This window comes from Ochotona curzoniae, unplaced genomic scaffold (genome assembly GCF_017591425.1).
Source record: "Ochotona curzoniae isolate NIBS_2020 unplaced genomic scaffold, NIBS_Ocur_1.0 scaffold_4812, whole genome shotgun sequence".
Classification (NCBI taxonomy): Eukaryota; Metazoa; Chordata; class Mammalia; order Lagomorpha; family Ochotonidae; genus Ochotona; species Ochotona curzoniae.
The window spans coordinates 3,493,074-3,516,627 of record NW_024467124.1 but is presented as its reverse complement, the minus strand read 5'-3'; the positions used below and the strand labels follow the sequence as shown (position 1 = coordinate 3,516,627).

At 45.8% G+C, this 23,554-nt stretch overlaps 1 protein-coding gene across 1 annotated transcript in view; it reads right to left on the bottom strand.

Annotated features, from left to right (window-relative positions):
• The window catches only part of EPB41L3 (erythrocyte membrane protein band 4.1 like 3), a 141,586-nt gene extending 125,815 nt beyond the window's left edge, over nt 1–15,771 (bottom strand). Inside the window, exon 1 of the mRNA XM_040970602.1 lies at nt 15,703–15,771. The gene's annotated coding sequence lies outside the window, so the exon portion shown is untranslated. The remainder of the gene's footprint in view (nt 1–15,702) is intronic.
• Between the last annotated feature and the right edge of the window lie 7,783 nt (nt 15,772–23,554).

Sequence of the window (23,554 nt, the reverse complement as noted above, 5' to 3'; positions counted from 1 at the left end):
CACCTGAGTGCACACAAAAAGGCATCCTGTCTAGAATTTTATTTCTGTCTTTCTTGGATGAACGGTGCATGTCTAGTGGTGATTATAGCTTATGTTTGTAACAAACATGCAGCTCCCCCAGTGAATCTCTGGCAATATCTACATTGGCAGCAAATACCAGGTACTTGTCAAGAGCCAAGTGTTATCCATACCATCATTTTAACACAGCACCACGGTGAGCATGGTTAGCTACGGAGTATGACTATCACAAGAGAATCCGTCTTAAATTGAGAACAAGCATAACATCTGTAATTCAAACATGGCTGGAAAATTAGATGGTCCCAACGTCAAATTCCAAATCTGCCCTTGCTCTTTCTGCACTGCTGGACAAGTCACTTAGCTCTGCAAGTCCTGTTTTATTACAAATTGGTATCGCCCTACGACTTCACATCCCTGCATCAGGAAGGTGCCTTAAAGGTGTTGCTGGGACTCTAGCACCTCACTCAAGAGGCCAACTAGAGGAAGAACACCCAGTTTCTATTCAGTGCTTCTGAGGATGAAAATGTTGCTGGCTTTGCTGCTGAAACACTCTTTAACCTCACCTTTTTTTCAGCACCAGGAAAAAGGCCACCAGAAACCAAAGGAGCTCTACCAAGCAAACCCAATTTACAGAAGGCCAAAAAAGCAACTAGTTATGTCATCAGAAATGCTTTTAAAGGAGCTTCTAAACACTCAATTTAGTGATCCGGGACTGAGACAGACTCCTTGCTGAAGAGTGACATTTTGAACAAAGTGATGGCTGTTACCAGCGAAGCAAAGTACAGTCAGATCCAGAGAGGCCATGCACTGAATTTGTTGACCCAACCTATTCACACACAACAGCACTGAAGCCATACATGAACACTCATCACGGGTCTGAACCTCCTACACCTGCAGTGAACAGAGCATACGCAAGATAGCATCTTTCCCACTCCATCAACTTCTCTATCAATCAGACACATTCAACTGATCGTATTGATCCATGAGTCTCACCCAGGAACAGATCGCTGCTGGCAACAAGAAGATGGAGAATAGAATAAAAGTGCAATAATGAAGAGAAGCCATTCTGTTTCATCAACACATACTAAGTACCTGCAGCTCAATTCCAGACCTCTGCCCTCCTGATTACAGACACGATATTACATTTAAATAAAACAATCAAAATGAGATGGCATTAAAAGACACTTCCAATTGGGTAAGAAATTCTTCCAAACTAAGTGATAAATGATTTTATGCAAGAAAACACAACTACCTCTCCTGAGACTTAATAATTTCCTACAGTAGGACAAAAGAAAAAAATATCATCATTTATTTTTGTCCTCTAATTAAAAATACTCCTAATCAAACTCTCACCCATCTATTTTGTCTAAACTGAAGAGCTAAAAATTTAAAAAAATGAATAAATAAAAATTAAAAAAAACAACTAAACTGATTGCCCCATGCCATTAACTACAGGTTAACAAAAGGGGTAGACCAGATGGTCTTTGGAAGAAAGATTCCTAACATGGAAGATGGAAGAGTTCATTCTCGGGGAGGGGGGAGTTACTCCACTCTAGGAACATAAAGAACCCCCACAGCAGTCACCTTGGGAAGCCTGGCTGAACTCACTCTTCCCTGCAGGATGGTGTAGCCTGGCACACTCTGATTCCCCTTCCAAGGAAGCCCCCAGGCAGGCAGCTCAGGCAAGCTCAGCCCACCAGGCGGTCTTCCTTTTTAAGGTCATAATGACAATGTAGAATCCTAACTTTTTTTTAACAAATATTTAAAATTACTGCTTCATATAAATATTCACTGAACACCTATTAGGTGCCCAGTAACGTTTTAAAGTCTGAATCTAGGACCTACTTAGCACGGTGGCCAGGTGGCTGGATCCTTGCCTTGCAGGCATCAGGATCCCATATGAGCACCAGTTTGTGTTCTGGTTGCTCCACTTCCCTCCCTGGGAAAGGAGTAGAGGAAGGTCCAAAGCCTTAAGACCCTAAACCTTCAAAGGAGACCCAGAAGAGGCTCCTGGCTCTCAGCTTTGGATCAGCCCAGCTCCAGCCTTTGCAGCCACTTGGGGGAATGAACCAGCGGATGGAAGATCTTTTTCTCCATCTCTCCTTCTCTCTGTAAATCTGACTATTCAATAAAAATAAATAAGTCTTAAGAAAAAAAGTCTGAAGTCTGAAGGAAGTGGACATCACAGATATAGATCCTGTCCGCACAAAGCTGAGAATCTGCTTGGAGAAGACACAACAAATACATGAATACAAGTAAGTAAATTATGGAACAGGAAGAAAAGCAAGCAGGTAAGGGGAGAGCTTATGCAGGATAAGCAAAAGACTGAAGAGGCTAAGCAAGCTGTATAAACCCGGCAGGTGGGAAAGTGCCAGGATGAGGGGTGCACAAGCCCAGCACTTCCAAGGGACGTGCATGTCCCAGGCCCTTGTAATACGCCCAGGCCCTTGGTTAGTTAACATGCCCAGTCTTCACTATTACATCATGCAGTACTCCAGACACCATTATCATTCAGAAATCTGTCACACTACGAAAAAAATTCTACAGGGGCTGCCTTTGTAGAATAAAGGGTTAAGTTGCCACCTGCAGTGCTGGCATCCCATAGGGCTCCCTGCTAATGCTCCAGGAGAAGCTGTAGCAGCTGGCCCAAGCCCCTGGGCCCCCTACACCTGCTTAGGAGGCTCAGAGGAAGCTCTTGGCTCATGGTTTTGTCCTGATCCAACCTAGCCTCCAAGGCTCCTGTCATCTCCAAGGGTCCCATCTGGCTGTGTAGCCACTCACTTCTTCTAACCCCTTGGACCACCCCTGCTTCCTCTTTCCTTCTGGACTCTGCAGCCCCAGGCCATGCCAGGTCCCTTGGCCACCCTTGCAGTCTCAGGTGAACTTCCCTCTTCCTCCTCCACAACCACACCCTGGGTCTGGCAGGTGCACTTCCAGGTGAAGCGTGATGGTGAAGGGTGCACTTACTCATCTCCTTACCAGGGTGCCAGGCAGCCCACGGTAGTGGGCAGGACTATTCATTTCACAAGGTGCCTGTACAGGGCTGGCACATCCCATGAACTCAGGGCAGACTCCCTGGTTAGGAGAATGAACAAAGACACAGACTGTGGGGGCACAGCGGAAGACAAAGATGTTCCTGCCCCTTAAAGTCTACTCCCTAACAATGCCAGCAGTGATCCCCTCTGCCCCTGTTACCATCTGAAAACTGCTTGTCACTTACACAAGAATTCTGCAGAGGGAAGAAAGAGCTTGTTTTGCAGTGCTGTTGGTGAACAGATGTTTCTGGAAAGTTCCCTCCTTTCTTTCAATGGGGCCACAAATATACTCAAGCCATTGAATAGGTCTATCTGTCACGCGTGCCCATGAGGTATTTCACTGTAAGAACACAGTGACAACTATAATTCTAAGGGGGTTTCAGGCAGTTCCTGGAAAATATTATTCAAAAAATGTGTGCACCAAAATAAAGTTCTCTTTTCGTCCCATTTTCCCCCTCAGCCACGCTCCAGAGTGGAGCTCTGACTGGCCCTGCCCATCACCCCAACCCCAGCATCCAGCAGGGTGACAACAAGCGGCATGTGTGGGCTAAACAAATAAGTGGAGAGAAAAACAAGCAAAGGAACAGACGTGACAAAGGTCCCAAGTGTCCCGCCTTGGCACACGCCACCAGCCTTGTCTGTGTGAATGTGTGTCTCGGCACACAGCGCAGTGTTGGAACAATCACAGTTGCCCGACAAGCAGGCTGCGTGGCCGAGTCATCACTTCAAAAGCTCAGAGCTGGGAAGAAAACAGTGGCGACCCAGCCTGTGGATGGAGCAGAGTCCAGGGAGGAGCTGGCTATGTCTTTATGAGGGAAGCACTTTGAACTAGAGTCACCTGGAGAAGTAATTTGCAAGCTGGTCTAAACAGAGATTAAGACTCAAATTCATCTTGAGGGAAGAGAGTTAGTTCACGGGTAGCAAAATGAAATGAAATATTTATTCATTCACTTAAAAGACAAAGAGACAGACAAGAGAGTTTCCGTCTACTGGTTCCCTCGTCAAATGCCTGTACCAGCCAGGGCTCAGGCCACACAGCCAGGGACTCAATCCAAAGTCTCTCACCGAGTGTCAGGGACACAGCCTGCTACCATAACCTGCAGCTTCCGTGGCTATGCATTAGCAGGATGCTGTAATCCTGACTCGGGGGCTTGGGCTCCAACCCAGGCACCCCATCTTGGGATTGTGGGTGTCCCAACTGGTGTCTTAACCACTAGCCCAAACATCTGTAATGAGATGCATTTATTTTGGTGAAAGAAAAAACAAAAATTATGCATATGTTTAAAATTTATTGTGAAAAAGAACTATGCATAGATTTAAGAAAAAAATTGGCATAAAAATTTAATTTTAAATCCCGTTTTCCACAAACCTTTGGAAGCACGTTCCTAAAACATCCAGATAAGGAGCTGAAGTAGGCAATCTTTGATAACGACACTATTATGACCGACATAATAACATCTAACAATGCTTACCACCACGATCCTCAGCAAAGGACATTGCCGGGTCGAAATCCACCTCTTCAATAAAAGCACACAAAAACAACACATGTGGGGGCTGACATTGTGACCCAGTAGGTCGGGCCACGAACTGCGATGTGGGCATCCTATATGGGCACCAGTTCAAGACTGGTTGCTTTGCCTCCAAGCCAACTCTTGCTCATGTATATGCAGCAAAAGACATTCAAGTGCTTAAGTCTCTACACTCAGGTGAGACTCAGCTCCCAGCTTCAGCCTGGCTCAGCCCTACTCGGATTCTACTGGGAGAGCCAAATAACAGATTCAGATTTCTCGCTGTCCCCACTCCCCACCTCAGTTGTTTGTGTGTATGTGTCTGTTTCTCCCTTTCTATGTAACATTGTCTTTCAAATAAATAAACCTTTAGGAAAAAAATAGGAGAAATAACAGGCATGGCAACAAAGCCAATCAATGTTTCAGAGGCTATGTCACTGAAAATCTATTTCCCAATATACAAATACACATTTCACACACACACACACACACATATATATACACCTGCCAAAGCACTTTCTACATTATCTCAATGTGAATGCATTCTCAGAGATAACTGTAGATTGATGACCCCTGGAGAATGTTCAATGAGCAAAGAAAGAGCCAAAATCTGGAGACTGTTAAATAATTCATCTGGTCAATCAAAAACAAAATTAAAATATACAAAACTCATCTGAATTCCTAATGATCACTTTGTAAAGATTGATTTATTTATTTGAAAGGCAAGAGTGACAGAGAGGTAGAGAGAGACAGAGAGAAAGAAAGATACCTTCTATCTGCTGGTTCACTCCCCAATGCCCATGACAGCTGGGGCTGGGCAAGGCCAGTCAGGAGCAAGGAACTCCATTCGGGTCACCTGTGTGGGGGGCAGTGTCTCGGTACTGGAGTAATCATCTGCTGCCTTCACAGGCAGTAGGAATCCAGTTAAGAAGCTGGATCCGAAGCAGATCCCTAAGCCCACACTCAGATATGGCATTCAGGCACTCCAAGAGGGGTTCATCCTGTTTGGCCACCGAGCCACACTCTTTTCTTGGTCTTGTGGCCCTTTGAAAAAGCTAAAGATCCTTGAAGGCAGGTTAGCAACTCCAAGGCCCTCAATAGCTTCAAAGACTGAACTTCTTGAGTTTATTTTTGGATTCTCAGAAGTCAATGCAATTTACAGTGACTTCTGATTTGTAAGTCGCTTATGCGAATGTGTGATCTTCTTGGATTTGAGTATGGCACCATCACCCATCACATTGCATACTGACCCTTTACCACTCACAGGAATGGCACTGAATGTGGGAACATTCGCGAAGAAAACAAAGGTTTTCACCATTTCAAGTTTCACATAAGAAAGCAAAGAGCTTGAGAATACCTGCAAGACATACAACTTGATATGATCTCATCAGCAGAGTGCATTTACTTGTTGAAGTATCTGTTTCTTCCTCTACCAACCACCCAAACAAAACAAAATCAGTTCAACTGACTTTCACTTATTAGTCCTCCTGACCATTCTGCTACATCAACCCTACACAAAAGTTGGGAAAATTAACCTGTATCCTACTTCCATAACCTTCTAAATGTCTCATCGCCACCAAACAGCCATAGTGACACTCAGGCATTCAGAGCCAACGTCAAGGCTTTCTGCTTCCAGCTAGACAGTCTCTCAAACTTCAGTACTATTAACATCAGAACTATTTATTCACCGTGTATTATCTTTCCAGATTAAATGTTTATCTGACCACAGCCCTTAAGCTGAGGATTCCTTGAGACAAGCGAGCGTTCTTAAGACAGCGTATCTCTAACGTGGCCCAGGGATCATTTGCCTTAGGCTGCACTGAAGTATCCACCATACAGAAGAATGCTGGACCCAGCTACAGCCCTGCAACACAAGGAGCTACAGATGGTTCCTGGTGACTATCTCCCTTCTGTCAGTCCAGCTAATTCCGCTACACATGAAGATCTGAAAACCATCAAGCTTCACTCTTTGTAAATCTAGACTACTGTAACTTGGAGTTTCATCCTTGACAGAATTCCACATTCTCCTTGAGAGTTATCCCTGGATTCTTCCAGTGCCTAACATCAGCACTGAAATGGGAAAACATTTACCGGGCATGTACTTCACACACCCCCTGGATGTCTTCAACCAGAGATCTCACATTTCACAGCTGAGAGGAGACGTGCCCAGTTAACTAGCTCAGGGCAAGCAGATCGTTTCAAGCCCCAATTCGTCATCTTTTTTTCTAGGATGGAGCCCTTTCCTGTGAATCAGTACTATCCACATTTCAAGAGCTTAGGTGAAAAGCATTCCAAACGTCTCCAGCCAGACACACCAGTCAACTCTATTTTCCCAGTTCTATTATTAGCCAACAAATATTCCTCCTAAAGTCATCACTACACAGCACAAAATAATGAAAGAAAAGAAGGAAGAAGGAAAGAAAATAAATGAGTGAACGAATGAATGAATGTCAGGACCAACCTGAGACCACAATCTCACTCCACAAAGGCAAGATTAACTGGGGTACCACTGCAGTTAGTTCCAATGTCAGCATCCCAACACTGTCTTCCTCAACTGGAAGAAGGTAGGAAAAACAAGACTGGGTTCCAGGCAAACCCAAGATTTATCAAAACCATGTGTTTGTGGATAACATAACAATTGTGACTAATAGAACATCATCCACCCGGTGAATTTGCATGCACTTGAAGAACTGAGGTTGACACTTGTTACCCACTCGATGCAAGAACAAAGGAAAGTCCAGCTGTGGTGGCCAATATCCTCAGAGCTTGACTGGAGGCACAGAGGAGGCACAGTGGTAAGGATGGAGAACACGTGGGAACCAGCTGAGACTATGCTGGGTATAGTGAGGCCCTCTACAAAGGAAAACTGGGAATCAAAAAGCAGAAAAATGTGACCGGCACGCTGGCTTTCCATATGGGCACCAGTTTGAATCCCAGCTGCTCCATTTTTGATTCAGTTCCTTATTAATGCTACTGGTAAAGCAGCAGGGAATGGATCAAGTCATCGGGCCACTGCACACAGGTGGAAGACCTGGAAGAAGTTCCTGGTTCCTGTCTTCAACTGACCCAGCCCCAGTTGTTATAGCTATTTGAGGGTTAAACCTACAGAAAGAAGATCTCTTCCCACCCACCCCACCCCACCCGACTCCCACTGCTCCAGTCTCTCCCTCTTTCACTGTAACTCTACTTTTCAAATAAAAATTTTAAAGGCAGAAATCTATGAGTAAAGCCTAATTGATTTGCTTTATTAAAACTGAACATTCATGCACAACATTAAGATGCACATAAGCATCACCCTGTAGACATCTTAGTTTTGCTTAATGCCCTGTTTCATCACAAGTTCGTAATGTCTATGCTAGAGAAGAATGATGAAAAGCACAGGCAGCCAGCAGCAGAGGGAGGCAGGGCTGGTCGACAACGCTTCAAACCATGATCATCAGTAAGGTAATGATCCTTTCAAAGGACTGAACGGGGCCAAAAGAAAATATTTATTTACCATTAAGAGTAATGAAATGAATATGAATCTGTGCACATGGAAAAAGCTTCCCCAGATATAATACTACACACAACTAAGAAAATGGCTCCACAGTGACATTTAGGATAGCAGTCTGTCCATGTGAAATATTGGACACCTATCTATGAATCTATACGGATGTGAATTAATGTGAGTGCAGATTGCAAGGTGCTGTGTTCCACATTTGCATGTATGCTGTCATTTAACCCTCACATCCCTGAGCTGTACTTACTATGGTCACCTCATCCATGCTATGACTTCACCCTCACATCCATGAACTGTGGACACCTCATGAGCACATCACTGACTCTGGGATGCTGAGATTTGAGCCACATCTCAGAGGCAGGAAGGCTGGGAAGCCGGTGCAGGTCTCAACAGTGGGAAGGGCAACAAGAAGAGATCAGACATTCAGAGAAGGAACTTTGGAAGGCTGTTTGTCAAAGAAATTCACCAGTACTACCTGCCAGTGGTGAGACTGAAGCTAAGCCCCTCTACAATGCCTTGAAGATAGGCACAAGATCCTACCAAGGCTGCCGCTGTGTGCAGCAGGAAAGCCACTGTTGTGACCCAGGTATTCCATAAATGCCACATCAGAGTGCATGTTCAAGTCCCTGCTGCTCCACTTCCAAACCAGCTTCCTGCTTAGGTGTGTGGGAAGGCCGTGGATGATGGCCCAACTACTGTGTCTCTGCTGCCCACGTGAGAGACCTAGATAAGAGTCCCTGGCTAATGGCTTCAGCCCAGATCAGACTAGACTGCTGCCACATTTAGAGGATGAGTCAGAAGATGGCAGATCTCACTCTCTCTCTTCCCACCACCTTTTAAATAAATGAATAACTTAAAAAAAAAACATGATGTCAGCCCTTATAGCCTCATCTAGTCCTTCTGTTTCCCTTAGCTGAAAGCTTCTTTGCAAACCAACCTCGTGGTCAAACGACCTCTAACCTGAGGGAGCGATGCACCTGTTACCCTAAGATTCCTGAGGATCACCAACTCTCCTAGAAATAACATCTTGATGGTCAATCTGGTCTTCTGGGTTTTCCAAGGGATTCCAATCCCTTGGCAAGAAGTAACTGCCACTTGACTGGAGCCCACTTTGCTGGCATCTAAATCTCCCAGAGAACACCACTACTCCCAACCAAGCGAAGGAGAGCCATGGGCACTGTGTGCAGCACACACGGCTCTCGGAATGAGCCGTTATCCCGACCCTGGAGAAAGGAGTGGAGCTGCCCAGCACCGTGCTCCCCACCATGCAATAAGCACCCACTTTTTCCACCACTCTGATGTCAACGACAGCGTTACTGTGTACTGGACAAGCAGGGCTTTGGGGACTGCTGCAACAGGATATCTATCTGCTCTTCCTCATTGTTAGAAAACATTTCAGTGAGCATGAGTCAGTTTTACTATCAAAGGTAACAGATATAATTTAATTGGGAGTACAAAAGGAAAATCTTCCCATCCCCTATACACCTGACACGATTCAGAAATGACAGTTCATCTCTGGCTCAATATGTCCACAAGTAATATGCAGTGTATTGCCAAAAGATCAGTCATCGAGCGAAAAACATGGTACATCCAATTTTTGAAAAAAAAATTTGAATCAGTCCATTAACAAAAGACCATCTGTCTCTAGATTCCCATCTTTTCAATGCATTCATCCTCCTTACCAGGGATAAACATTTTCCCTCCCTATTCAATCACTTTCAATGATCTCCTTCTCCTAGCAAAGTCCAAAATATCCCTTCATCTCAAACACCCCCGAACCCCTCACCTCCAGGGCCTACATTTTGCACTATTCTTCAGCCTAAAGGCTGCACTCCAGATAAGCCCAGCCCTTCTGACCTCCGGAATATCTTCTCAATGACAAATCAATCAAAATCCAATCATCTTCCAGAGGTTGGGATGGAAAAGTCAAACAGTAAAGGCCACTGGGTTTTTTTTTTTTTAAGATTTATTTATTTTTATTGCAAAGTCAGACATACTGAGAGGAGGAGAGACAGAGAGGAAGATCTTCCATCCAATGATCCATTCCCCAAGTGACCGCAATGGCCGGAGATGCGCCCTTTCAAAGCCAGGAGCTTCTTCTGGGTCTCTCACATGGGTGCAGGGTTTGGACCGTCCTCTACTGCTTTCCCAGGCCACAGGCAGGGAGCTGGATGGGAAGCAGGGCCGCTGGGATTAGAACCGGCGCCCATATGAGATCCCGGTGCATGCAAGGTAAAGGCCTTAGCTGTAGGCTGCCATGCCAGGGCCACGGCCACTGATTTTTATCATGAATGGATTCACACAAGAAACCTGAATGCCAATACACAGAATGAACCATGTAAAAAAGCAGTAAAGGCTATAAAGCATTTAGAAAAATAATTGGCAGAGTCACGTGACAAACTTCATCTCATAAAATTCATAACGTAATGGATTGAAAAGAAATGACCTTATGTTCTACTGCACTCAATTAAGACACAACTCACATATTTTTTTTTTGAAGACTGAAAATTTTATGCAGGAACCATTCAGTACCCAACTCTTCCAAGTTGCCTGACCACACAAAACTTTGGCTTTCTCTGCTCTTCTACACCATGCCATCGCTCTGTGTCACCAAGAGCAGGGGAGTGCATCATTTCTTACAGGTGCTCCACCGTCTCCAGCATCTCCTTCCCACCAGCTGACATGCAATCCCCGACTTCTGATGAACACTCAGTTACATGAGTTAAGCTGCCGATTTTTTTCCCTCTGCCACATGGCTGACAGCCGTGATAAAAACATATCCCAATTTCAAAGACACTGCATATGGAAAAACCTTCGTGGGACAAATGATGAAAATCGGGGCTGATTAGAACACACAGTCATGTTCTATTTGAGAGTATGTATAGCAGACAGAAAAACAACCAACCACAGGAGACAGATCCACAGCAGAAAAGTTTTTCTCTGGTGTTCCAGCAGCAGGATCAACAGCATCTCCCAGCAACAGTCCATTTCAGCTCTTGCTCCCCTCCATCTGACCCCTCTCCTGCTCTTCAGTATTCTATCTACAGTAATGTCCTTCAAGTCACCAATTAGACATGGCAGGAAAGGAAGCGGGTTCCCAGCAGTGCTTCCTCCAAAACAACTCTTCAGTTCGCTGGGTACCTGCAGTATTTGCACCTGTGATGTGGCAAAAATCTCTAGAACTTACCCAATATGTGTTACAGTAATTACAAAGGTCACACCATTAAACATAATGACCATACACACACGAATCCGGTAGTTCTCATTTCTAAAATAAAGTAGCTTTTTTAACACATATCGAGTATGTTTACAGTGAAGTGTAAGTCACTGTTTTAACTCAGTTCCACAAATAATGACTTAATGCCAGAAGTGTTTAGATTTCTACTTGATTAGGGATAAAATTCCAAGAAAAGTCAGTCCCACATCCAGCATACATTCAGTGTAATTAGAGAGTGGGAGAAACCAGGAGGTAGAGTAAATCGCATCTGTTTTCTACCTCTAACACAGAACTCTGTGCATTGATCAATTCCCACGTCTCCCCTCCTCCCAATCAGGAAAGAAGAGCTATAAGAACAACGCATCCAACCATCAGCATCTAAAAATTAAGTTGTCAGCTTTTTCTTGGTACTGCAAATTACAAAGGAATTAGGGGCTTGGTGTGAACAGAAGCTTGCAAGTCTAAAGTGTGCAATTTAACCAGTCATCTTCAAGTCTAAAAATACAGTTGTGACGACATTTCAAACCAAGTAAGGGATCCACACTTTTGGGACCTCTTCTCAACAGAACCTATTTGCACCACTCTTCCCATGTTCTTCCTTTAGCTTTGGAACTCAGCTCTGAAACAACCACACAGGTCAGAGGTGCTCAGAGTGCTACACACGCAGCACACTCACCACGGAAGACAACAGTCCTCCTAGCGAGGATGCATGGGACACACAGGGCCCTACAGCCTTTCTGCAGCTCTGCATTCTCAATGCTCACAGCACATGAATCCAGAAACAAAACACAAAACGCACTTCGGAATTTCCCAGTTCATCTGCCCTTTATAATCGATTCAACACTAATTTGACCGAACCGTGCCTCTGATTATCTCTGCCCTAGAATTCTAAATTAGGATTAAAATGCTAAACTCCAAAATGTTTCGCAAAGGAAACCAAAAACCGTAATGGAAATCAATGACCCTGAATTCACTGTAAATATTCACAATTCTGCGCCTGTGAAATCACTAGCTGTTTCCATCTCTGTCCAATTGCCAACTACAATCACACCCTTAAAAATAAATGAGAAAGAACACTGCTTTTCCAGAAAATAAACCACATCTTTATAGCCAGCGTACACTTTAAAAAGCAACACTTACACACTGTAAACTAAGAATTTACAAGCAAGCTATTTCATTACACAGAACAGCAAGAAATAGAACTCAAGGCATAAATAAACCGATTATTCCTGTTCTGGAGATAATTTTTACATGTCCCTTTCAAAGCATGACAGTGTTCTCCTCTGTAAAAGACTAGTCAACAATTTCTGACAAACCCCTGGCTTCCTTGTTCTCCCGCCTCTGCAGTCTGACACATCTGCCTTGCCATTCTCCAAGACATTACCTTGTGCTGTAGTTCAACTCGAGAGAGTGGAGTATTGTTCACTCAGGAGGCAAAGTTCAGGCCAGCCGGCGAGATGCTTCCGAGGTGTGCTGCTGCCTGCCCCACCCTTGCTTCTCTGAGCCATAGTGATGTCACAACGCCAGGCAGCCCAGTGACTTCACTGCTCCAGGCCTGGCTTCGGAGCACAGAATTCTTTGCAGGCAGCGCACATCAAATGACAACAGAGGCCTCCAGGAGCCCAGAGTGCCTGACGAATTCCCGACAAATTAGCAGCTAGCCAGTCTTCTGAAAGAAACGGGTGCAGCCATTGCACCATGAAGGGTCTCTCTAAATGAAGTGGCACTGAAGATAAATCTGATTCATTCTTTTCAATGGCCAATCTATATTCCATAATAAAGCTGACATTCAAAGAGGAAAACCGCGACGGGGCACTTGGAAGAGATGAGACAAATGAAGGATGGCGGGGAGAGAGGACTTGTTAAACTCTCCCCTCCTGATACTCAAATTCTCACAGAAAGGCAACGTCTCAGAATTCTGTTTTATTGGCAGGACAAGAATTCTAGCCTGTGGATTCCAAGGTATTTTTTTTTTGAGTACTAGCTTAAAAGATGAATGTACATGATATAATATGGGGGGAAAAACATACCAGAACTGCCCCATCTCTGCCAGCTGCCTCAACGTGGAGTAACAGCAGGGTGACCTCACAGCTCTCAGGACCTTGGTGGCCACTGCTCTTCTACCAGGGAACATCATCTAATTTTTACCGCATCTGATCAACTAATTTTTTTAAAAAGCAACTTATAGGCAAAATTGCGTCTCATCAAATTAACAAACAACAACAACAACTGTGATCCCATAACTGCGTGCTGGCCTAAGTCCAAGCACTGGGTACAGGAACTGACAAAAACCACTTTCAGCCTACATTGCATGCGTGCAGGACGACACAAAAACCGTTTATTATAAAAAGTTAACTGCACACAGTTCACTGAGACCTAACCTTTGACCTTTGGCTCCTCCATCCTTCAGAGAGAAGGGATTTCGTATTTTTATTGATAAGTGATTTGTCTTTGTGCAGTAATCTATATTCTACGTCATCAATAACACACACAGAACTGTACTGGGAATTCACCTTGATCTTCCATCTACACCTTGGAAATAAATCAGATTCTCCAGCTTAGAATTTATTCCTCTGGGAATTACTGGGATCTGACAAGTTTTAAAAGTCTGAGATCAGCCCCAACACGCGATGCTTTCCACATTCTTTCCCAGGGTAAGGACTCACTGAAGCCACCCATGGGCCGCTCCCTGTCCTTAACAGGGCTTTACTAACTCATTTGCTGCAACTGGTCGTTCGAGAATCCCAGAAAAATGAGGAGGCTTAGCGCTTGTATTTCTCTGAGGTTTTATAAAGAACAATGTAAAATTCACAAGCAATGTTCCCAGCAAACGCCATGACGTCTCCTCTGTTTGGGAAGTCGGTGCCACCAGCACCCCTGGCACCTGGGGGAGTCCACAGAGGACCAAACCAGCAGAAGGCAGAGTATCTGCAAAAGCAATTCTGCAAGATTTCGGTTCAAAACGCTGAAACACCAACTTGAACACGTCATGGGGGTGCTGCACGAGTAGGACAGCTCGGCCCTCAGGATTTCCCAGCCCGGCCGCCACACGTAATTGATACCACATGTTTTCTTTATCATGCTATTTGTTCAGCAACAATCGCTTCCCAACTTTAACCCTGAGCTGCAACTGGAGAAGAAAGAAAAACCTAGAAAACTTCATATCCGTTAAACAGAGGAAAGCGAAGGACGCCCCCACCGCAAAAGACCACAGTTACAATTTACTAGGTAACCACACCCACCGCATTGCAGAAGCCGTGAACTTGGCACCCGAGGGAGGGAAGGGGAAGGGGAGGCAGAGTGGGGCCAGAGGAGAGGGGGGGAAACCCGAGAAAGGAAACCCCTGCGGCAGCAAGCAGGAGGCAGGAGCCAGGAAACCCTCGGCCGGAACTGGCTGAGACCCCCCAACTTCAGCGGTCCGGAGCCCCGGCCGCCCCACCCCCACCGCCGCAGCGCCGCCCTCGCAGACACCTCCCCGGGCGGCTCCGGGTCCCACGGGCGCCAGGTGAGCAGCTCCGTGTGGGGCCCCGGGCCGGAGCAGCCACCTCGGGCGTCTTCGGTGCCCCTGGCCTGTATGCGCTCGCGCTCCGCGCAGGGGAGCCCGCGGGGAGGTGGCGGGGGGGAAGGGGACACAGGGAGCCCCGCAGGTGCCCAGGCCCGGAACAGCCGGGCTCTCCGCCTCTCCTCCAGCCAGGGGACGCTGCCCTAGTTCGGGAAGGAGGCAAGTTACATAAAAGCGGCCGAGCCCCTGTGCTTTGTGCCAAACGCACCTTACCAGCCCCGCGTCGCGCCCGCTTGTGCTTGCACCCGGGACGAGTCTGACTGAAGCTGCGGCGCGCCAGCGCACAGGGTGCTGGGGCCCTCCTCCGTTCCCCCCAACCCGGTGGTGCGACGCAGTGTCGCCCCCTCGTCCTCCGCGCCTCCCCGCGGGGAGTGGCTGCCCGCCCGCCCGCCCGCCCTCACCCCTAGCCCAGGGGATAACTTAAAACATGGCGTCCCGAATGAGGGATTTACGCAAATAGGCAGATCAGGGACGCGGGGACCAAGTCGCCCCTCTCGGGCAGGGCTCTGAAGGAGGGCTCCAGGCCGGAGGCCGAGGCGTAGGCTCTGCGCGCCGACCCAGCGGATGCTGCAGCGCGGCGGGAGGAGCGTGGATGTCCCCCAGCGGAGAGCGCGGCGCACCGGCTGGACCCGGTCGGGCTTGGAGACGGGGGTCCTCCCGGGCAGGTGGGGACCGTGGCTGGGCCGCGCGCAGCGCCCATCTCCTGCGATTCGGGGCGGCCGCGTCACTCTGGAGCCACGCGTCAGCTGCACAACCCCGCGCGCCTGGTCCCCGGCCTCGGGCTCACCCTCCGCACCTCGGATAGCAAAGACCCCTTGAGGATTCTTCTCCCCACCCCGTACTCTGGGAAGCAGAAAAGTTACCTGGGGCCGGTGGGGAGGCCCGGTGCGCCGTGGCGTGCTGGGACGCGGCTGCCGCTGGCGTCCTGGTCGGCGGTGCGCAGGAGACTCGGGTGTGGGGAGGAAGCCGCAGCCCAGGGCTGCTCGCGGAGGCTCCCCCGCCCCCCTTAGCAGGAGACTCGGAGGCTCCGCGGAACTGCGGCGGGGCCCACGCCCAGACACGGTGCGAAGCAAGCCAACCTCGCCGCGACTTCCCTCCCAGGCGCGGGGGAGGGGGCCGCCGCAGTACTTAAGGACAGTTAGCTTGGAACAGCAGCCTCGGTGCTGGCGCTGGGTCAGGCTCCGGGGACAACGCCTCGAGACAGTTGCCAAGAGCGTTAACCTCTGGATTTCCACTTAGATGAACGCGGGGGGCCTTTCTCCCTCACTGCCCCCTCCCAGACTGACCAGCTGAGAAAAAGAAGACAGGGCTGTGCCTGACCTTCAGGTGAGTGATTTATTGGCTCAGGGACTGCAGTCTCTCTCTTTTTTTTTTTCAAAGAAAAAAAAATATATCAAATGGGCAGCATCTTACAAAGGTTGATGCTCCAGAAACACTAAGTTAATACAGACTTCTTGAATTAACGGTGGCCTCCAAAGAGGTTTCCAACTCAGCTAGTATCTGTCCCCACCATCTATTAAGCTTTGCATTGAAATGAAGAGGAATGGAGGCGGGCATCTCAAGCCCGTCACCTTGTCACCTTACCGTCCTAACCAAGTAACCAGGCAGTCTTTCTGCAGAACTTTTAAGACCCTCTCCAGGAGACTCAGTAAGAAGATGGGTTCACAAAATTCCTGAATATAACTATCAAATGCCAAGGAAGGGATGCAGAATAAACAAACGGCTGTGGCAGAGATTAGCAGCCCTGATAAGTGAATGAGGCCTGGGGAGACCAACCTAGCAGAAGGCCAGGCAAGGGTCCTGGGGTGGGGCTTGCAGCATAGGGAAAGGGGTGTAGGATACAGCGTTGAAGTTCCTTGGCTGGGATACCAGGGTTTTGTCAGCTTTTATAGGTGAAAAGGTTGAGCTTCTACCATCCCTGTGTTGCTGTTGAGTTTACAGACCTGTATTCTGTAGAACAGGTACCGCTTTGGGGAATTCTGAGCGAGGGAATGTGGCTCAAGTCAAACCTGGGGAAAATAATGACACAGCAAAGACTAGAATAATAGATGGGCACAGCCCAGGCTGCTCACAGCAGCCCTGCCAAGTTCCAGAGGTAATGAGGAGCTGGATTATTTTTCAAGTGACAGATGGAGGTTCCTGTTTGGTTGGCACGTTACCTATGCCGACTTCTTATCAAGAGCACTAGAAAAGTAAAGTTCATGGAAAAATAGAATTAAAAGAAATTATGCCCCCAAATTTTATATCCATGGTTGATTTAAGGAGGAGAATGAAAACTGTGTGTAGGTTTCAGTTCTGTAGCACAGAGGCATTTGGCATGGTGGTGGACAAGCTGGTTTGGATGCCACAGATGGTTTCATATTTCCCATGCCTTGGTTCCATTTCCAGCACCAGCTGCTGGCTCCAGCTTCCTGCTAACACAGACCCTAGGAGGCAGTGCGGCTGGGCTCCCACAGCCCTCCTGGAAGACCTGGGTCAAGCTGCCAGCTAAGCCCAGGCTTTTGTGGGCATTTAGGGAGTGAGCTAGCATGTGGGAGCTCTGTCTCTCAGTTAAACATTTTCTGCATCAAAATAAGCTTATCTTTCTGCAGTACGCTGATATACATGTCACATACGCACACGTCCAGCTGTGCGAGGTGCATATATGATGATCTGTGAATGAAGAGGGGATGCGTTTTCCTTGTGTGTGTGTGTGCGCATACTAAAGCACTCGCCTTTGAGGTGGACTTGAACAAATACTACTGTTTACAGTAAACCTCAGACTGGCATTATCACTTTAGACACAGATGGTTTCATATTTTCATTCATTTTACTGCTGCTTTTTTTTTTGCATTTTTTTATTGAAAGCAAACTGTTTTCTCCACGACTCATGAATCTTAATCTTTATGGCAATGAAAAACAGCAATAATGTATGAATGGCTATTTTTTGGAAACAAAAACTGTTAGGATAGCAAGTGTTACTTTTTAGAAGCTTAGAAATAGCGAGTTCTGATCATAGCCCAGGCATTCAAAAGCAAGAATCTGTTCTGCTGTGTGTTTTCGTAGTAACTGTAAGATGTCATGTCTCCATGTCTCGGAAACCTTTTGGGCTTCACCAAGACTCAGCTGCTGTTTTTCTTTGTTTTTCTAGCACAGGCGATGGAGAGAAAGAAATGGCAAAGAACCCTGGAGCAAGGCACGGCTCCCACAACAACCTGCTGGTCTCTGCAGTCTTCTGCCACCTTGTGAACATCAGGCAGGGAGCTGTTCACAGCCTTCTGTCTCCCCACAGTGCCTCCCTGGGTACACTGCAAGCCAAGCCCTGAACTTTTTTTTTTTTTTTTTACTAATCCAATGAAAGGACATTGAATATTGAACTAAGCTATCCCTTTGCTTTGCGGGTTCTGTTTTCTCCTGTAGGAAATAAGCAACTACACTTGTAAAATTCCTTGTGGTTCAATATTAATAGGGATGCACCAGATTAAAAAACACAGGACAGCTTGATAGGTGCTGAGTAAAAGCAATAATGAAAACCTGCTATTTAATTCTCATCTGGAAGAACAGTAAGGAGCCCTTATGTGTGGACAAGAAAAGGAACGCAACCAAGTGTAAGGCAAGGCGATGACACAGATGGATCGGCTTGCTTTTGTACAAGTCTAACTTCTCTCTGTGTTATCTCTCTCACTACCAAAAAGAGAACCACATGTCATGTCCAGAGAATGCTTTATCCCCATCAGGGTAAAAATGGTTGTGCTGCTTTTTCAGTAGGATACAGAAAAGCACCTCTTGAATCTGACAACTGTTTTTCCCACACAGTCCCCAGGGTTAGTGCAATTTGGCATGAACAGTCTGCTCTTCAGATCCCTAATTTCCTGGGCTCTCAGAGCACTGTGCGGTGTTATGCAAATGCTGAAATCATCCATGAAAAGTGAAGGAAGATTCCAGGACTCTGGCCTGGTGTTTGGAGGCCTGTTCTGGTGTTCAGAGGCCTCTTCCCGGCCTCCAGCACCAGACAAGGCTTCCTCTGCAACAGTAACCTTATGTCTGGGCTTCCTGACATTAGTTACCTGTGCTGTCTTGCAGACCCACAAGCCAACCATTCTAGCCAAGGTACAGAAAAATGGACACGGCTTACTTCAGGTAAGGTATATGGGTGCATTCATCCCCATGCCAAAGTGACAGCACCCCCATGAATCCCTTTCCAAACAGAAGCACCAGGACAGTACTGGCTCCTTGGTGCTCATGGATATACCTGTAGAGCAGTGAAAATTCTGACAGCCAAGACAGAGACCAAACTTGCAGATTGTACTGACATCCATAGCCTCTTGGACAAAATTCCAGGGAGAAAGATGGAGAATCTGACTAGTGAACATCTGAACTTTGCCTCCAAACATGAGAGCTGGAGGGATATTAAAGCTTGGCTAAACCCTGCAAATGCAGCTCTAACAGGCATGCACACTCATTTGTCCTCATTTGTTCAACGTGAGCAGCTGCCTTAGGAAAATGTTAACAACTCTTGCACTAACTGGTTGGGTTTTATTCTATGCTTGGAATAATGTCAGACACCTGAATTGCATATCAAATTCTTGTAATCAGGATGCAGAATCACAGTGCCAGCATTACTGAGGACCACAAAGAAGGGAAATACAGGGACGAATGCATAATGCAAGAGCAACAAGCTCGTTCTTCCAAAATCAGAGTTTAAGAATTTCTAAGTCCTAACAATGGAGTTAAGCTTACATCTCATTAAAGTATTCAGATAGCTCTTGTTATTCTGGGTTTGAGGCCAAGTATACAGGGCGCAGATGCAAAACAAAGTCCCCTTCATCCCCCTCCAAAAAACCTGTAAGTATAAATACAACATGAAATCTACAAAAAATGTGTATAAATAAAGGGGGCAGATTTGGTTTTTGATTAGAAAGTTATTTGAAAGAGAGGGAGAATGTTTCTATCCACCCAATCACTCCCCACATGGCCACATTGGCCAAGAGCCTGGAACTCCATCCAGGTCCTTTGTATTGGTGGCAAGAGTTCAAGTACTTCCATCATCTTTCCAGGCAGAATAGCAGGGAGCTGGACTGGAAGTAGAGCAATTGGGACTTGAAACTGGCATTATATGGGATGCCAGAATGACAGGAGGAGGCTTAATGCATTTTACCAAACTGCTGGCCCCAAGGTGAGGCAGTATTTTAAGAGTACTTATTCATGGGCCCAGTGCTGTAGCCTACTGTCTAAAGTTCTCACCTTGCATGTGTTGGGATCCCCGTATGGGTGCTAGCTTGTAACCCAGCTGCTTCACCTCCCTTCCAGCTCCCTGCTTATGGTCTGGAAAAATGTTGGGACCCTGCACCCGCATGGGAGACCCAGAAGAAGCTCCTGGCTTCTGGCTTTGGATTGGCTCAGCTCCAGCTATTGCAGGCACTTGGGGAGTGAACCAGCAGATGGAAGATCTTTCTGTCTTTCCTTCTCTCTGTAGATCTGACTTTTCAATAAAAAAAATAAAAATCTTTTCTTAAAAAGTACCTATTCATGTTTCTATGTGTATGCTTATAAAAATCATAGCCATACACACAGGCTTGATGTATGAAAGTTTAACTGTGGTAAAACATCCTTAGGATTTTTGTCTATTTTTTGCCATTCCTAGTAAATCTTAGAAATAAGCCTCTGCACTTTTAAGTAAATCATTTCCAGCATAAAATTATGAGATATTTAATATTCAGTCTCTTATAAAGTTTGGGTGTCCACTCTCTTAAGTGAAAATAAATTTATTAGGGATGTTGATATTTCGTACATGTAGATTTTACGTTCAATATAAATGATGAAAAACGCAAATAGGAAGCATAAAGAATGGTAGTTGGTCATCTGTAATATTGCTAAGTTCAACTACTAAATAAAAATAAAAATTCATTATGAGTGTTTTCTGGTTAAGAATTTTGCATAGAAACTGAGATGGAAATATTACATGGGATGGCCAAGCAGATGATCACGATTGAGTGATCAATAGTGACATTTAACATTTTGATCACTTTTCCCCCAAAGGATACAACATGAATGCCAGCAAGCCTCTTGGTCACCTGGAAAGTTCTAAGTAATCCTAATTAGCTACTCTATTGTATTCCAACAGTTGTCAACAAGAATTAACAACAAAAGGAAAAGTGAAGACTAGGACACTTTTTCAACACTGGTTTCTTAATGTGCTGATGTTACCTCCAGGCTTACCTCCCTTCTTCAGGTTAATGAGTGCTGGCTGACTTTGTGAACTGAGAAACCTGCATCAGTAACCAGCCACCTGTCAGTTTTACTTGGTCCTTCTTTCCCCGTTTTCTGCCACTTTCTTGTCCCTTATGTCATTCCCCCCGCCCCCGAACTGTGTCCTTCACAAGTGTGGGTACCAGCTGAAAATATGATTCTGCTGCAGTCCACAGCTTCCAAAGTGATCTGGGAATCGATGGAGACATCATCTAGACTGTCTGTGTCCTTTGGAATACATTTGTTGAAAAGGTCAGCCCATTTGAAAACAAGCCTGGACTTTTGCCCGTCTCCTGCTCACAATGTTTAGTAAGGCTTTGTCTGCATACCTAAGGCTGATCCATCCGCAGAAACTGTAAACACGAGGGCCAGTTTCTCAAACTGGGTTGTCTTTGAGCAGTTTTCTAAGTATTATGCCCTGTGTCGGTAATAATCTTGGGAAGTGATAATTTTATGTCTCCATGTCATTTATACCAGGATCAGTCCAAGTGCTTATCAATCTTGCAAATTTCCAGGCAGGCATTTTTTTTCCTGGCAGTCAAAGATGTCTGTATGCCACACTGGAGTGCTGAAGCAGCTGACTGCACACCTTCCTACTCTGACAGCTCAAGTAGCTATCAAACTACCTTATAGGCCGTGCTCAGGGGAGACCTGGCTGGAATTCCCAGCCCATACCGTTGTGCACATTTGAATAACAAACCGGTGAATGAGAGATCTCTCTGTCTTTAAATAAATAAACTGTAAGTAGAAAGAAAAAAAATGCAAGTTTCTGAATTCAGCCCCAGCTAAGCAAACCAGAAGTACTGGAGTCAGATCCAGAGAACAAGCATTTTGAAAAGACTCTTGTATGTGATTGTGTGTCAGAGGGGAGTCATCCATGCTTAATCCTGAGAGTCAGTGATGGAGGGGGGACCTGTCTAAAGCAATAATCCCATGGGTGAAAAGACTCGGATGTTTTGCAGAAGTTCGAACAGGGACAAGCAGCAAGAAAACAGCCCCACTCCAGCAGCCTGAGCTGGCCAGAAGAGAGCCTGCACTCACAACAAGAATGATTGGCTCGATTCTCCCATCGTATCCCTCAGTCTGCAATTCCAGTGCATTAGCAGCAAGTACAGTAGTACATAACAATGAAAGATTGTTCTGTTCCCCATTCCAGCAATAATTGGATTAGATGCCCATTTATTGAAGATTGCAGTGACACTACAATGCTGACCTTAATTTCCAAGTACACAAAACATCTTTACAAAGTTCCCAAGGGATGCCTCATTCCAATGGGACATAGAGCTCTGATGGTTGGCAGTTGTGGTTAAAGTTGAGATCTGACTGCAGATCCAGGAAATAGAGACTTTAAATTATCAAAACCTTTGAATGTAGCATACCTCAGCAAACGGGCATTCCCTGTGCTGGTTAATGAACGCTAGGCCCAAGTTAAAGAATCAGCCATAGGCCATCTCGTTCTACCCTTAGACAACAACACAAGGAATTCTGTTTCAGCAAAATAGCACCATTCATCCTGCTAAAGTAGTAGATTGTTGATTTTATATGATAGGTCCTGCTTATTCACACTGTGAAGCTATTTTAATTTCAATTTACTTGAAAAGCACAGAGATCTTTCATCTGCTGGTTCACTCCCAAAATGGCTACCACAGCCAGGAGCTCCATTCTGGTCTCCCATGTAGATGACATGGCACAATAGCAGGATGCTGGATCAGAAGTGGAGCTTCAGGGACTGAAACTGGTGCTCCAGTTTGGGGCTGCCAGTGTCATAAGTGCCAGAGCACCAAGCCCTACTTTGGTTTTACAGATGGTGTGAAAAATGTAAGAGCAGTTCTACCTCTATACATGTGTAACAATATTAAGTGGATATGTTCTTTTGTTAAGGTGACACAAAAGAGTGAGAATTCAGCTTCATAGAGGACTACCACCCTAATATGGGTCAAGTTGATGAATGAGTAGTAAGTGAAGGAACTTCAGGCTAGAGTATTTGAGGGGATGCTGGCATTTGTCAACATCCCAGAAGATATCAGGAGAGTCACTTGTGTAAGTTAATCTATAAAATTCTGTCCAACTGTGAGATGAAACTGCTTTCCAACTATGTTTGCCACTCAGAAACTAGAGCTGGCACACAATCCTGTTCGAGCTAATAGTTAAAATATGACTTCATGAAGATACCATATTCAGTTCCCTGGAGATAGCAAAACCCACGGAGGCTCAAATGCCTTAGGTAAGATGCTGTACTGTTTGCACAGAACCCTTGCATATCCTCCCTATTACTTCTAAGTCATCTCTAGATTGTATAAAATACTAACAGTATATACATAGTTATCATAATGCACTGTTGAGGAAACAATGACAAAAAAGTCCCGTAGATGCTCAATACAGAGACCTTTTTATTCAGCATATTTTCTGTCCATAGTTGGCTGAACTCATACACTTGAAGCCCAAGGAAATGGCAAGTCAACCAGACACAGTGTATTCACATGGTTT